Consider the following 14556-nt stretch of genomic DNA (forward strand, 5'->3'; position numbering starts at 1 on the left):
TTTTCAGGTTGGCTTCTGTGTCTCTTTGATGTGCTTCCAACCTTTTGTTTTTTCTTAGCAGGTCCTTACCTTCTGGTACTACAATATGCTCCAAGATTATCTTGTTTTTTGCCTCTCCACACCTGTGACCAGCCATTTCTCTATTCTTGATTTCTGTCTAGCCCTGGTTCCTTTCATTGGAGAATGGTGTTTAGAAAGCAAGATATGGGCAGTGAGTGTATTGCTACTGGAATTTGGGTCTTTTTGATATCTTCCATGTCTCTACTTAACAAGCTCAATTTTTTCTTTAGGTTATTGATCACATGGAATACAGTGATAATAGTTTTAATGACCTTATCTATCAATTTTACCTATCTCCCTCAGTTTCATTTGACTGATTTTTGGAAATAGCTTTTGGCTATTACTTTTAAGCTTTGTTAGATGAGACCAGAGTAATATTAGTCTACGGCTAATTTTGCCCCAGTGTTGAGGGCACCCGAAACCTTATGAAATATGTCTTGCCACTCTAGATGTTAGGAATAGGAAGTGGACCTGTGTGATCTCCAAAAATGGTTCCTTCTAATCCTTTTAGGCAGTTCTTTCTCTGGCCTCTGGTAGTTTCCTTACATGCATGCTGAAGACTTGAGGGGGCTTTGTATATTTGGAAGCAATGTTGCCAGGTGGTACTCAGAGGTTCTGGGATATATCTTCCTGGTGAACTTTTCCTTTTATCATTATCATTATCATATGATTCTTTATCCCTAGTAATTATTTTTGGCTTAAAATCTGTCAATATTGCATTATTTTACTTAGCATTTGCCTAGTATATTTTCCCATCCTTTTAACGTTTCTGTGCTGCTATTATTATTATTATTATTTTATTATTATTATTATTTTTTGAGACAGGGTCTCACTCCTGTTGCCCAGGCTGGAGTACAGTGGCACAATCTCAGCTCACTGCAAACTACGCTTCCCGGGCTCAAGGGATCCTCCCACCACAGCCCCCGAAGTAGCTGGGACTGCAGGTGCCTGCCACCACACCCAGCTAATTTTGTATTTTTTTGTAGGGATAGAGTTTCATCACGTTGCCCAGGCTGGTCTCGAACTCCTGGGGCCAAGCAGTCATCCCACCTTGGCCTCCTAAAGTGCTGAGATTACAGGCATGAGCCACCATGCCTGGGCTCAAATTAGATGTTTTAACAGCCAGTGTTTATTTAGATTTATAAACCTGCATACCGGCTTCGTTGCCTATCTTTCTTTCTTTTTACTGAAATATAATTCATATCCAATAAAATCATTAGTATATTTACAAAATTGTAGAACCATCACCACTAATTTTAGAGCAGTTACAGCATTCCACAAGGAAATCCCCTACCCATTAGCAATTTCCTCATTTTCTTTAATCCCCTGGCAACCACTCATATACTTTCTGTTTCTATGGATTTGCCTATTTTGGAGATTTCATATAAATGGAATCATAATATGTAGCCTTTTATGTCTGGCTTCTTTCACTTAGCCTAATGTTTTTAAGGTTCATCCATGTTGGAGCATGGGTCAGTCCTTTATTCCTTTTTTTTTTTTTTTTTTTTGAGATGGAGTTTCGCTCTTGTTGCCCATGCTAGAGTGCAATGGTGATCTCAGCTCACCACAACCTCCACCTCCAGGGTTCAAGTGATTCTCCTGCCTTAGCCTCCCGAGTAGCTGGGACTACAGGTGCGCACCACCACGCCCAGCTAATTTTTGTATTTTTAGTAGAGACGGGATTTCACCATGTTGGCCAGGATAGTCTCAATCTCTTGACCTCATCATCTGCCCACCTCGGCCTCCCAAAGTGCTGGGATTACAGGCATGAGCCACCACACTCAGCCCCTTCATTCCTTTTTATGGCTGAATAACATTCCATTGTATGAATCTACCACATTCTATTTATTTATCAGTTGATGGACATTTAGGTTGTTTTCAGCTTTTGGCTATTATGCAGAATACTGCTATGAATGCTCATGTACAAGGTTTTTGTGAACATACGTTTTTAATTCCCTTGGGTATACACCTAGGAGTGGTATTCATGAGTAATTCATTATTTCTTGTATTCACTGGTATGCTGGTAAATATTTAACACCAGTTTTCACTTGGTAGGGTTGGGGATCTCTGATTTGTAACATTTGTTAATTTCTAGAGTGTAAATATTCGAATTACCAATGTGGCATCATTGAATGTAGAATTGGGAACAGATGCAGAGTAGTACACCATTCTATAGTATGTCTACTGTATAAACACAGGAGATACAAATAAAAGTTGCATGGTTGATAGCATAATGTGGTAAAATAATTCAGAAGGCATGCATTGTGAGGATTTTTGACCTTTATATTTAAAGTGATTCATTTAATTGTAAGTTTACATAATTTAATGTTTGAAAATGGGCCGGTTGCAGTGGCTTATGCCTGTAATTCCAGCACTTTGGGAGGCTGAGGCGGGTGGATCATCTGAGGTCAGGAGTTTTGAGACCAGCCTGGCCAACATGGTGAAACCCCATCTCTACAAAAGTATGAAAAGTAGCCTGGTGTGGTGGCCTGTGCCTGTAGTCTCAGCTACTCGGGAGGCTGAGGTACGAGAATCCCTTGAACCCAGGAGGCAGAGGTTGTAGTGAGCCAAGATGGCACCACTGCACTCTAGCCTGGGTAATAGACTGAGACTCTGTCTCAAAAAAAAAAAAAAAGAAAAGAAAATGACTATGTGTAACAACCAATTCTCAAAATTCCTGGAAGTTTTAGCAGTCTGCTATCTGGGCTGATCAGAGCTAGCTTCAGTGCCTCACTTGTATCCCACACCTTACATGTTACTTCTTTCTGGATTCAATTTTATTTTTTCTTTTTTTTTCTTCTTTTGAGACAGTCTCACTTTGTAGCCCAAGCTGCCAAGCTAGAGTGCAGTGGCGCAATCTCAGCTCACTGCAACCTCTGCCTCCAGGGCTTAAGTGATTCTCATGCCTCAGCCTCCTGAGTATCTGGGACTACAGGTGCACGCCACCACGCCCAGCTAATTTTTTGTATTTTTAGTAGAGACGGGGTTTTACCATGTTGCCCAGGGTGATCTCGAACTCCTGAGCTCAGGTGATCCGCCTGCCACGGCCTCCCAAAGTGCTGGGATTACAGGTGTGAGCCACTGTGCCTGGCCTCAATTTTCTTTAAAAAACAATTGTTTTTTTATGGAGTTGGTCTTGCTATGTTGGCCAGGTTGGTCTTCAACACCTGGCCTCAAGCGATCCTCCCACCTCAGCCTCTTGAAGTGCTAGGATTATAGGTGTGAGTCACCATGCCCAGCCTGAATTCAATTTTCTTATAGAAGTATATCTATTAATGTGTTAAAATACTTTCAGCAGGTTTCTGTGAGGTAAACTAACTGTCTTTGTTCATCAGAAAATGTCTGAAAGTTTGGCTCTCGCTTACTAATTTGTGTATAGGATTCTGGTTTGAGATTTATTTTTTGTGCACGCTTTGAAGATATTATCCTACTGTCTCCTGGTTCTCATTGTTGCTGATGAGAAAGCTGATTTCATTGTAGTTAACATTCCTTTTGATAATCTGTCCCTTGTCACTGCAGACTTTTATATTTGCCTTGTGGTTTTGCAGTTTAATCAGTATGTGACTAGTCATGTAATTGTATTTTATTTTATTTTATTTTACTTGAGACACGGTCTCACTCTGTTGCCCAGGCTGTAGTGCAGTGGCACGATCTCAGCTCACTGCAACCTCTACCTCCCAGGTTCAAGCGATTCTTCTGCCTCAGCCTCCCGAGTAACTGGGATTACAGGCATGCACCACCCAATGCCTAGCTAATTTTTGTATTTTTAGTAGAGATGGGGTTTCACCATATTGGCCAGGCTGATCTCCAACTCCTGACCTCAAATGATCCACCCACCTCGGCCTCCCAAAGTGCTGGGATTACAGGCGTGAGCCACCATGCATGAACTGTTTATTTACTGTCTTCGTATGTTTCTCCAGTTTTGGAAAATTATCAATAATTCATGATGGTTAATTTTATTTGTCAATTTGACTGGACCACGGGGTGCCCACATGTTTGGTCACACAATTATTCTGGGTGTGTCTGGGAGGGTGTTTCTGGATGCGTTAACATTTGAATCAATAGACTGAGTAAAGCAGACTGCCCTTTCTAATAATGCGAGCAGGCCTCATTCAGTTGTTGAAGGCTTGGATGGAACAAAAAGGCTGACTCTCCCGCAAGTAAGAGGAAACCCCTCCTGCCTGGCTGCTGGGACGTCAGTCTTTTCCTGCCTCCAGACTCAAACTGAAACATCAGCTCTTTTTCTGGGTCTCAAGATTGCAGGATTTTGAACTGGAACTTACACCACTGGCTCTCCTTTTCCTCAGGCCTCTGGACTCAGGCTGGAAAGTCACTGTTGGCTCTCCTGGGTCTACAGCTTGCCAGGTACAGATCTTGGAACTTCTCAGCCTCCGTAATTGCCTCCGTAATTGCATGAGCCAATTCCTTATAATAAATCTCTCTCTCTCTCTGTACACACACACACACACACACACACACACACACACACACACACACCTTGTTGGTTCTGTTTCCTGTTTCTCTAAAGAACCCCATAATATTTTAAATAATGATTTTCCACCATTCCCTATGTTAAATCTTTCTTTCTTTTTTTTTTTCTTTTTTGAGAAGTAGTTTCGCTCTTGTCACCCAGGCTGGAGTGCATTGGTGCGATCTCTACTCACTGCCACCTCCGCCTCCCAGGTTCAAGCAATTCTCCTGTCTCAGCCTCCCAAGTAGCTGGGATTACGGGCACCTGCCACCACACCCAGGTAATTTTTGTATTTTTTAGTAGAGACAGGGTTTCACCATGTTGGCCAGGCTGGTCCTGAACTCCTGACCTCAGGTAATCCACCTGCCTCAGCCTCCCAAAGTGCTGGGATTACAGGTGTGAGTCACTGTGCCTGGCCCTTTTTTTGTTTGTTTGTTTGTTTTGAGATGGAGTCTCACTTTTGTCGCCCAGGCTGGAGTGCAATGGCACAATCTCAATTCACTGCAACCTCCGCCTCCTGGGTTCAAGCGATTCTCTTGCCTCAGTTTCCCGAGTAGCTGGGATTACAGGCTCACACCACCACGCCTGGCTAATTTTTGTATTTTTAGTAGAGCCGGAGTTTCACCATTTGGCCAGACTGGTCTCGAACTCCTGACCTCAGGTGATCCGCCCACCTCAGCCTCCCAAAGTGCTGGGATTACAGGCATAAGCCACTGCACCCGGCCCCTCTGTTAAATCTTTCTGGAACTCCTATGAGACATCTGTTTGGCTCTCTCTTTTTATTCTTCATTTCTCTTAAATTCTTGTTCGGGTTTTCTTTCTTTATCTCTCTTTACTCCATTTGGGGCATGTCCTCAAAATGTTTCTTCAGATTCCCTCTTCAGCTAGCTTGAATATGTAGGTTAACTCATCTTTGAGTCTTTAATTTTAGTAACTATGTTATTTCTGGAAGTTCTATATGGTTCTTTTTCAAATTTCCCAACTCTTTCTCCTCCATACTATTCTGTTCCTTTATTATGGCTTCTATTTTATATATATATATATATATATATATATATATATATATATATATATATATATTCTCTTTTTTGAGACAGGGTTTCACTATGTTGCCCAAGCTGCTCTTGAACTCCTGGGCTCAAGCAATCTGCCCACCTCAGCCTCCCAAAGTGCTATAATTACAGGCATGAGCCACTGCGCCTGACCAGGCTTCTACACTTTCTTATCTCTCTATTTTAATCATCCTTACTTCCTGGTCTCTTTCAGGTGGTTCCATTTTTACCCTTCATATCTCTAGTTTGTTTTGTTTGTTGACTCTATTTTGATCTTTTTTTCCTCATGTGATTTGTTACTTTCTGAGAGTATTTTCCTCAGGATATTTTTTTTTCTAATAAATTTGTCAAGCATCCCTATCGAGGTATTTTGATTTGCTTCAGCCTAAAGCTAAGAGTTTTAATGGGTCTTGCTCCAGCCTAACCTATGAATTTTAATGATCTGGACCAATTTTTCTGTTAATTTATCTTGCCGGGCATGGTGGCTCACGCCTGTAATCCCAGCACTTTGGGAGTCTGAGGCGGGCGGATCACATGAGGTCAGGAGTTTGAGACCAGCCTGGCCAAATGGTGAAACCTCGTCTCTACTAAAAATATAAAAATTAGCCAGGCATGGTGGCGCACGCCTGTAATCCCAGCTGCTCATGAGACTGAGGCAGGAGAACCACTTGAACCTGGGAGGCGGAGGTTGCAGTGAGCTGAGATTGCACCATTGCACTCCAGCCTGGGTGACAAGAGCGAAACTCTGTCTCAAAAAAAAAAAAAAAAGAAAGAAAGAAAAGAAAAGAAAGAATTTATCTCAATGGGTGCCTGCATCTAAAGGTAGAGTAAATTTAAACTCCCCATCTTTTATGTGGCAGAGACTGGGGTTTCTATTTCTTGTAAATGCTATTTATTACCCCACCCACGGCCTCTTCAAAGATCAATCTTTCTTGCAACTTCTCTAACGCCAGGGTACAGCTTTTCCAGTCTCCTTTTCATGGAAGAAGCCCAGCTTCCAATCTCAGGGCTTTATCTCAGTTCCAACTTGCTCACCTGGCAGAAACTTAAGCCCTATCTCCTACTCCTTAGTGTGCAGTGAAACCCTAGCCCACAGCCCTCAGGATCTATATCTAAGTCTGAGGTCCCTGTGTGTTGCCTAGGCACTGGCTGTACCCTGTCCTGCCTTTGAGCTCCCTTTTCATTTCTGATGTCTAGAAATTTCTCTTTATATTTTTCAAATTCAGCGATAAAAAATAACATTTTTAGGCTGGGCATGGTGGCTCACGCCTGTAATCCCAGCACTTTGGGAGGCTGAGGTGGGTGGATCACCTGTGGTTAGAGTTTGAGACCAGCCTGGACAACATGGTGAAGCCCTGTCTCTACTAAAAATACAAAAATTAGCCGGGTGTGGTGGTGCGTGCCTGTAATCCTAGCTACTCAGGAGGCTGAGCCAGGAGAATCATTTGAACCCAGGAGGCAGAGGTTGCAGTGAGTCCTGATTGTGCCCCTGCACTCCACCCTGGATGACAGAGCGAGACTTTGTCTCAAAAAAAAAAAAAAAAAAAAAAAAAGATTTGCATTATAATTCATCCAGCACCTCCATGTGTCTATAGCAAGGAGTGCGATGTGAGACCCATCTTCATTAGTGTAGCTGATCATGTTTCTGGAAGTTGCCAGATGAGAAACAATAATTCTGTCAAGTAGACACTTATTTTTCTTAATATAATTTAATTTTTTTTGAGAAAGGGTATCATTCTGTCACCCCAGCTGGAGTGCAGTGGTGCAATCACCCAGGCTCAATTGATCCTCCAGCCTCAGAACCTCCCCAGTAGTTGGGACTACAGGCACACACCACCACACCCGACTAATTTTTGTATTTTTTTGTAGAGATAGAATTTTGTCATGCTGCCTAGGCTGGAGGTAGACATTTATTAATTTGTTTGTTTGTTTATTTATTTATTTATTTTTGAGACAGAGTCTTACTCTGTTGCCCAGGCTGGAGTGCAGTGGCGCAATCTCGGCTCATTGCAACCTCTACCTCCCGGGTTCAAGCGATTCTCCTGCCTCAGTCTCCTGAGTAGCTGGGATTACAGGTGCATGCCACCACACCCGGCTAATTTTTGTATTTTTAGTAGAGACAGGGTTTCACCATGTTGGACAAGCTGGTCTGGAACTCCTGACCTCATGATCCGCCTGCCTCAGCCTCCCAAAGTGCTGGGATTACAGGCGTGAGCCACCACTCCCGGCCTTGGAGGTGGACATTATCTCCTGTATTAGTCAAGGTTCTCCAGAGAAACAGGACCAATAGGAGATATATGTAAATAGATTTATTCTTTCATAAAATTTATTGTGATTATGGAGGCTGAGAAGTCCTAAGAACCGCCATTTGCAAGCTGGAGCCCAAGAAAGCCAATGGTGTCATTCTAGTCCAAGCCCGAAGACGAAGACCTGAGAACTAGAGTTTAGTGGGTTTTGTTGTTTGTTTGTTTAGAAACAGGATATTGTTCTGGCACCCACACTGGAGTATAGTGGCACGATTTTAGCTCACTGCAGGCTTGCATTCCTGGGCTCAAGCAGTCCTCCCGCCTCAGCCTCCTGAGTAGGTGGAACTACAAGCATGTGCCACCATGCCCAAATAATTTTTTAGTTTTATTTTTTGTAGAGACGGAACCTCACTATGTTGCCCAGGCTGGTCTCGAACTCCTTGTCTCAAGGGATCCTCCCACCTTGGCCTCCCAAAACTCTGGGATTATCAGCATGAGCCACCATGCCAAGCCAAAACCAGGAGTTCAATGGTGTAAATTCCAGTCTGAGTCCACAGGCTGAAGAGCGAGGAGTGCTGATGTACAAGGGCAGGAGAAGATGGATGTCACAGCTCAAGAAGCGAGAACAAATTGGCCCTTCTATCTTTTTGTTCTATTCAGGTCCTCAGTGAATTGGATGATGTCCATGCACGTTAGGGAGGGGTGCCTCTTCATTACTCGGTCTACCAATTCAAATGCTAATCTCTTCTGGAAACATCCCCACAGACACACCCAGAAATAATGTTTTCCCATCTGTCTCAGTACCCCATGATCCAGTCAAGTGAGCATATAAAATTGGCTGTCACGTCTCCATTTTGTTTATTTATTTATTTATTTTAGACTAGTTAAGTTCAGTAGTGAGAAAGAGGGAAGGAATAGAACGAGGAGTTCAATCTGTGACTGACTGTGAACAATTGATTGAGATAACTCACTACCTTTGGACCAGCCATCTCCATTTTATAAATAAGAAAACTGAAGCTCAGAACGGTTGTCTAAACTGCCAAAGCCATAGAACTTTAAGTGCGGAAATAGGTTTTGTGTTCAATCTGCTTCTCTATAAAATCCCATACAGGACATCCAGGCATCTAAAAGGTAGCTCAGTATCTCTGCCTTTTCTCCATTGTTAGCCTTGATGGACAATTTTTGCTGGAGCAAATATTCTGAAAAAGATTCCTCCTGTTTCCTATGGGAGTAGACGGCAAGCAGGTGAAGCCGGGCTTTCTTGAGCCTGGGACCCCCCAGTAGGAGCATTTGGCTGGAAAGATGTGGAAGTCAATAAGCATTTCCTCCACCACCCAGAAGCATCTCCAAGCTCAGGCAGGAGGTGGGTAGTGAAGCAGAATACCAAGCGTCCTGCACATCAGGTAGAAGGAGGAAGCCCAGGCCATGGCAGGACTTACCTGTTGAGTCCTGCTGGGTTTGGGCAATGTCTCAGCAGAGACTGGCATACTCTCAGGCTTTTCACTTCCTTCCTTAGATTGGGGGCGCCGCTTGCCCTGTGCATCTTGCACAAAGCCTGGTCCTGAGTAGGTGCCCTGCAAAGGTGCAGGGGATCAATGGGGGTGACTGAGTCTAACTGAAGAAAAAGAAGGCATTTCAAGTCTCTATAGGTTGGGGACTTTAATGAGTGTAAATAGCTACCCTTTATTGAGCATTGTTTATGTGTGGACACTTTTTATGCATGTATATTGGAATATTTTTAGCTGTAAGTAATGATAACTAACAGTGACTTAAATAGGTAGTTATTTTCTGGCATAATAAGAATTCCAAAGGTGCTCCCTTGGTCTTTCCATCTTTGTTACAAGATGGCTGTGACACCCTGCCCTCACCTCCAAGTTCAAGGCAGGCAGGGGTTGGGAGGCGCAGACGGTTCAAACTCAGCAGTCCTGTTTCATCAGGAAAGCAAAAGCTCTCCCAGTAACTCCCAGCAGAGTTCTACTAAATCTCATTGGCCCAAGGGAGCTGCAGTGGTAGGTAACAAGGAGCAAATGGCTTTTGGGTAGCCAGTCAACAGGGTCTGCCACGTGCATAGAAAGCACAGTATGTATTTGGCATGGAGTTGGTACTCAATAAGCATTAGCTATTTGGCATGCCTGTGTGTGTTTGTGTGTCTGCGTGTGGTTATATGTATATTCTCCATTTTCCCGAACAGTCCTTGGAAGTAGCATCCTCCTTTACTAATGGGACCTAACACACAGCTGGCAAAAGGCACAGGTAGAGCCACACATCAGACTCATTTCTTTCTGACTGAAGTCTGAGGGCTCTTTCCATTGCCATGCCATGTTCCGCCCTCCCCTTCAACTGCCCCTCTAAAGTCTTGTCTTGGAGTCACATCAGGTCCGAGTGGGCTTGATGAAGAAAGAAGAGGGAAGGAGATCAGATCAGTACTGTTGTCCAGGCTGGAGCGCAGTTGATTGTAGCTCACTGCAGCCTCCAACTCCATGGCTCAAGTGATCCTCCTGCCTCAGCCTTCCAAGTAGCTAGGACAACAGGTGCATGCTACCATGCGTGGCTAATTAATTAAAAGAATTTTGTTTTGGTAGAGACAGGGTCTCACTATGTTGCCCAGGCTGGCCTTGAACTCCCGGGCTCCAGTGATCCTCCCCCTTCAGCCTCCCAAAGTGCTAGAATTACAGGCATTAGCCACCATGCCTGGCCTGGAGATCAGTTCTTTTTTACTTTTTTTTGAGACAGGCTCTCCCTATGTCACCAAGGCTACAGTGCAGTGGTTCAATTGCAGCTCACTGTAGCCTCTATCTCCTGGGCTCAAGTGATCCTCCCACCTCAGCCTTCTGAGTAGCTGGGACTACAGGCATGTATCACCGTGCCCAGCTAATTTTTGCATTTTTTGTAGAGTCAGGGTTTCACCCTGTTGCCCACTCTGGTCTCAAACTCCTGGGCTCAAACAATCCGCCCACCTAGGCCTCCCAAAGTGCCGGGACTATAGGTGTGAGCCACCACACCTGGCCTGGAGCTCAGTTCTGAAATAAGTTGACACCTGTCCCTGGGGCTATCCACAGAGTAACAATGAAGTCATGAGAGGAGGTTCAATAACTGTGTGCTAGAGTCATACCTCCACCTGAGTGCAGCCACTTTGGAATGGTCAGGCTAGAAGGCTCAGCCTTTATTCTGATGATGCCACTACTGCCCAGAACTCCTCTGGGACTCTCTTTACAAGTTGCAAAAGACCTCAATCTCATTACTGTAATATTGCACCTCATTTCTGACCCCAAACCCAGCTGCAGCTTCTCATCTCACGAATTTCAAGTGACTTTTGACTATTGCCAAAAATCAACAATCCTTCCCTGAAAACAGAATATATTGTAATTTAGATGCAAAAGAATGTGTTCTCTGCTTTGCAGCCAATTTTCAAATAAAAAAGAAATGTTTAAAGCAGTGGAAGCACTGTTTAAATAAGTACGCCGGGCCAGGCGTGGTGGCTCACGCCTGTAATCCCAGCACTTTAGGAGGCCAAGGCGGATGGATCACGAAGTCAGGAGATCGAGACCAACCTGGCTAACACGGTGAAACCCCGTCTGTACCAAAAATACAAAAGATTAGCTGGGCGTGGTGGCGGGCGCCTGTAGTCCCAGCTATTTGGGAGGCTGAGGCAGGAGAATGGTGAGAACCTGGGAGGCAGAGCTTGCAGTGAGCCAAGGTCACACCATTGCACTCCAGCCTGGGCTACAGAGCAAGACTCTGTCTCAAAAAATAAATAAAATAAATAAATAAATAAATAAATATGCCCTCCCAGGTTGACATCTTGGAAGAGGATAACTCTAAGTTTGGTTGTATAATTTCTGCTGTGTTTAAGAAAAATTACTTAACTTGTGAGACATTGTGAAAAGGATGCTGGACTTGGTAAAGATACAAATGGGCTTATAATGTTGGTCAGGTGAGACATGTTGCATTGGTGAAATTATAAATTGATATTGTTTTCTCAGAGCAATTTCGCAATGAGCATCACGAAGCTTTAAAGAGTTTAAACCACGCCGGTTGCAGTGGTTCACGCCTGTAATCCCAGCACTTTGGGAGGCCGAGGTGGGCAGAACACAAGTCAGGAGCTCAAGACCAGCCTGGTCAACATGGTGAAACCCCGTCTCTACTAAAAATAGAAAAATTAGCTGGGTGTGGTGGTGCATGCCTGTAATACCAGCTACTCGGGAGGCTGAGGCAGGAGCATCGCTTGAACCCGGGAGGTGGAGGTTGCAGTGAGCTGAGATCGCACCGCTGCACTCCAGCCTGGGCAGCGGAGCAAGACTCCCTCTCAAAAAAAAAAAAAAAAAAGAGTTTAAGCCAGTTGACCTAGGAATCTTCCAGGAAGATTTCTTAGGAATCTTTCTTAGGAAAACAGTCAGAGATGCAGAAAAAGATTTATGTAACAGCTATTCATTGCAGACTTATTTGTAAAAATAGTAAAAAGAAGGAAATAACCCAAATGTCCCACAATGGAGAAATTGTTAAGAAAATTACAGCATACTCATTAAGTGAAATAATGCAGCTATTTAAGATGATGTTTTTAAAGAACTGTCAATGATGTTTGAAGATGTTCACAATACGATAGGTGATAAAACAGACTGTAAAACCACATGCATTATATAGTCCCATTTTTACTTTCTGTATGCTAAAAAAAACCCTCAAGATAGATCCAAAACATTACCAGTGGTTTGATCTGGGTGATGAAATTATAAGTGATTTTAAACTTGCTTCATTGTGCTTTTATATATATAATTTTTATTATTATAACTATAAATATTACTTTTGTAGTTAGAAAATATGTATAATGAACATTAAAATTACTTGTTAAGAAAGAAAGAAATGTGTTTTACTGGGAGAAAAGAGATCTGCCCCCAGGGTTCTGATGGTTTAGTGGAGGAAATGAGACACGTACACAGATACGTTTATTACAAGGCAGTAAGGGCTATCATGGAGGTTTTATCAAGTGTGGAGGAAAGGATTAGCTCTGCCTGGGAGAGTTGAAGGTTAGTGAAAAGAGGTAACATTTGTTCGGGCCTTGAAGGATGAATAGGGGTCCTCTAGGGCTTTGTCAACTGTGAAGCACTATCTAAGTGTAAGTTAGTCTTTGACTTTTATGATTACTGTCAAGGCTTACCTCATATAAAGCTCTCTTTCTTGTCTCTTTCCCATGCTCCCTGAAGCCCAGGATCCCTGGGACAGGAAGCAGCAGCAGTTAAACAGTCACACATCAGTGCTCCAGCAAGTGAACTGAGGTGCATCCAACTAAGGAGCAGATCCAGGACCAGAGGAAATAAAATTATCTGGGAGCAGGGCCAGGAAGGTGCTGGTGGGTAAACAGTTCCCCCTTATTTGCCACCCTGTGGTAAGGCTGGCTTTGCTTGAGGCCTCCACCCTGAGATTTGGGGCCCTCTCCATCTGGGGGATGGTAAAACCTGCGAACGAGCATCACACAGCAGTCTATGATTTACATTGGCAGGAAATGGTGTGTCAGATGTCCTTACAGCCTCCAGACAGGGTGGAGTGGAAAGGAGGGGTGTGAGTGAGGGGATCAGGAAGGGTGACAAGAGATGATTTGTACGGGAGAAATTCTTAGAAGCTCAAGATTGGAAGGGACTTAAAAGTTCTGTGATTTAATCCTCCCAATCCCCTTCCTAGCATCTCTATCACACTGTCATTCTTCCCGGGTGCAGCTCAGAGGCCACCTCTTCTATTACCTTCCACTTCAGTTCCTCTGGCCTATGCTTCAGGCATTTCCCATTATTTAATTTTACGAAAGAAAATTCAGTGTCCGCTGCGTGCCAGGCACTGTGCTTAGAATAGGTCCTCAATTGCAGTATGCCCTCCTGTGCCTCCTGTTGTTTATTTATTTATTTATGCAACGAATGTACACCGAATGCCTATTATATGCCAGGTAATGTTCTAGATGTTGTAACAGAGTGGAGGAAAATACAGCCAGGATCTCAGGCTCTCACGGACCTGTCATTCTAGTAGGAGAGATATAAAATAAACAAATGAAAAAATAAAATATTGGGTTATAAATGTCAAGAAGGAGCCAGCTTTGGAAAATTTAGGGGAAGAACTTTCTGTACAAAGAGAACAGCTAGTTCCAAGATCCTATGGGGGTAACTCCTGTTTGCTCTAGGAACAAAAGGAAGGAAACTGTGGCCTTGTGCATGGAAAATGCTTTCTTCTTTATCTGTAAATGAAAATATTCTTATGTGTCAGGATGTAGTTCAAGCATGGCCTCTTTAGGGAAATCTATCCTGATTTCTCAGGTAGAAGTGACCGCTATCTCCTTTCCTCCTCACCGCCCCTGAGTAGACTTCTGTGAGCACACCTGTGACACTTTGCCATTCTTACCACATTAAATCATTGTGACTCCCTAGTGGACCTCAGTCTCATTCAAGGGCAGGACTGAGCTTCCTAACTAAATCCCTAATGTTCAGGATAGAACCTGGCACAGAGTCTGTGATCAGTAATGGTTTGTTCCTGGAATACTGAACTGTCACCCAGCACCCTATCAGAGCCTCACTAGTGATGCTTATTTGGAATTGAAAACAATTTATTGATCAGTGCCAGGCCCTGTGCTGGGTACTTTCCACCCTGCTCATTCTTATAAGTCTCACAGTCAACATGTCCAGTAAGTATCACTATTTTATTCTATAATTAAAACTCAGGCCAGACTCAGTGGCTCATGCCTGTAATTCCA

General features: G+C 43.6%; 1 protein-coding gene across 1 annotated transcript in view; it reads left to right on the top strand.

The window, feature by feature from the left end:
- The window catches only part of GVQW3 (GVQW motif containing 3), a 36007-nt gene that overhangs the window by 13808 nt on the left and 7643 nt on the right, over positions 1-14556 (top strand). The window lies entirely within an intron of this gene.

Source organism: Gorilla gorilla, chromosome 9, assembly GCF_029281585.2.
Source record: "Gorilla gorilla gorilla isolate KB3781 chromosome 9, NHGRI_mGorGor1-v2.1_pri, whole genome shotgun sequence".
Taxonomy (NCBI): Eukaryota; Metazoa; Chordata; class Mammalia; order Primates; family Hominidae; genus Gorilla; species Gorilla gorilla.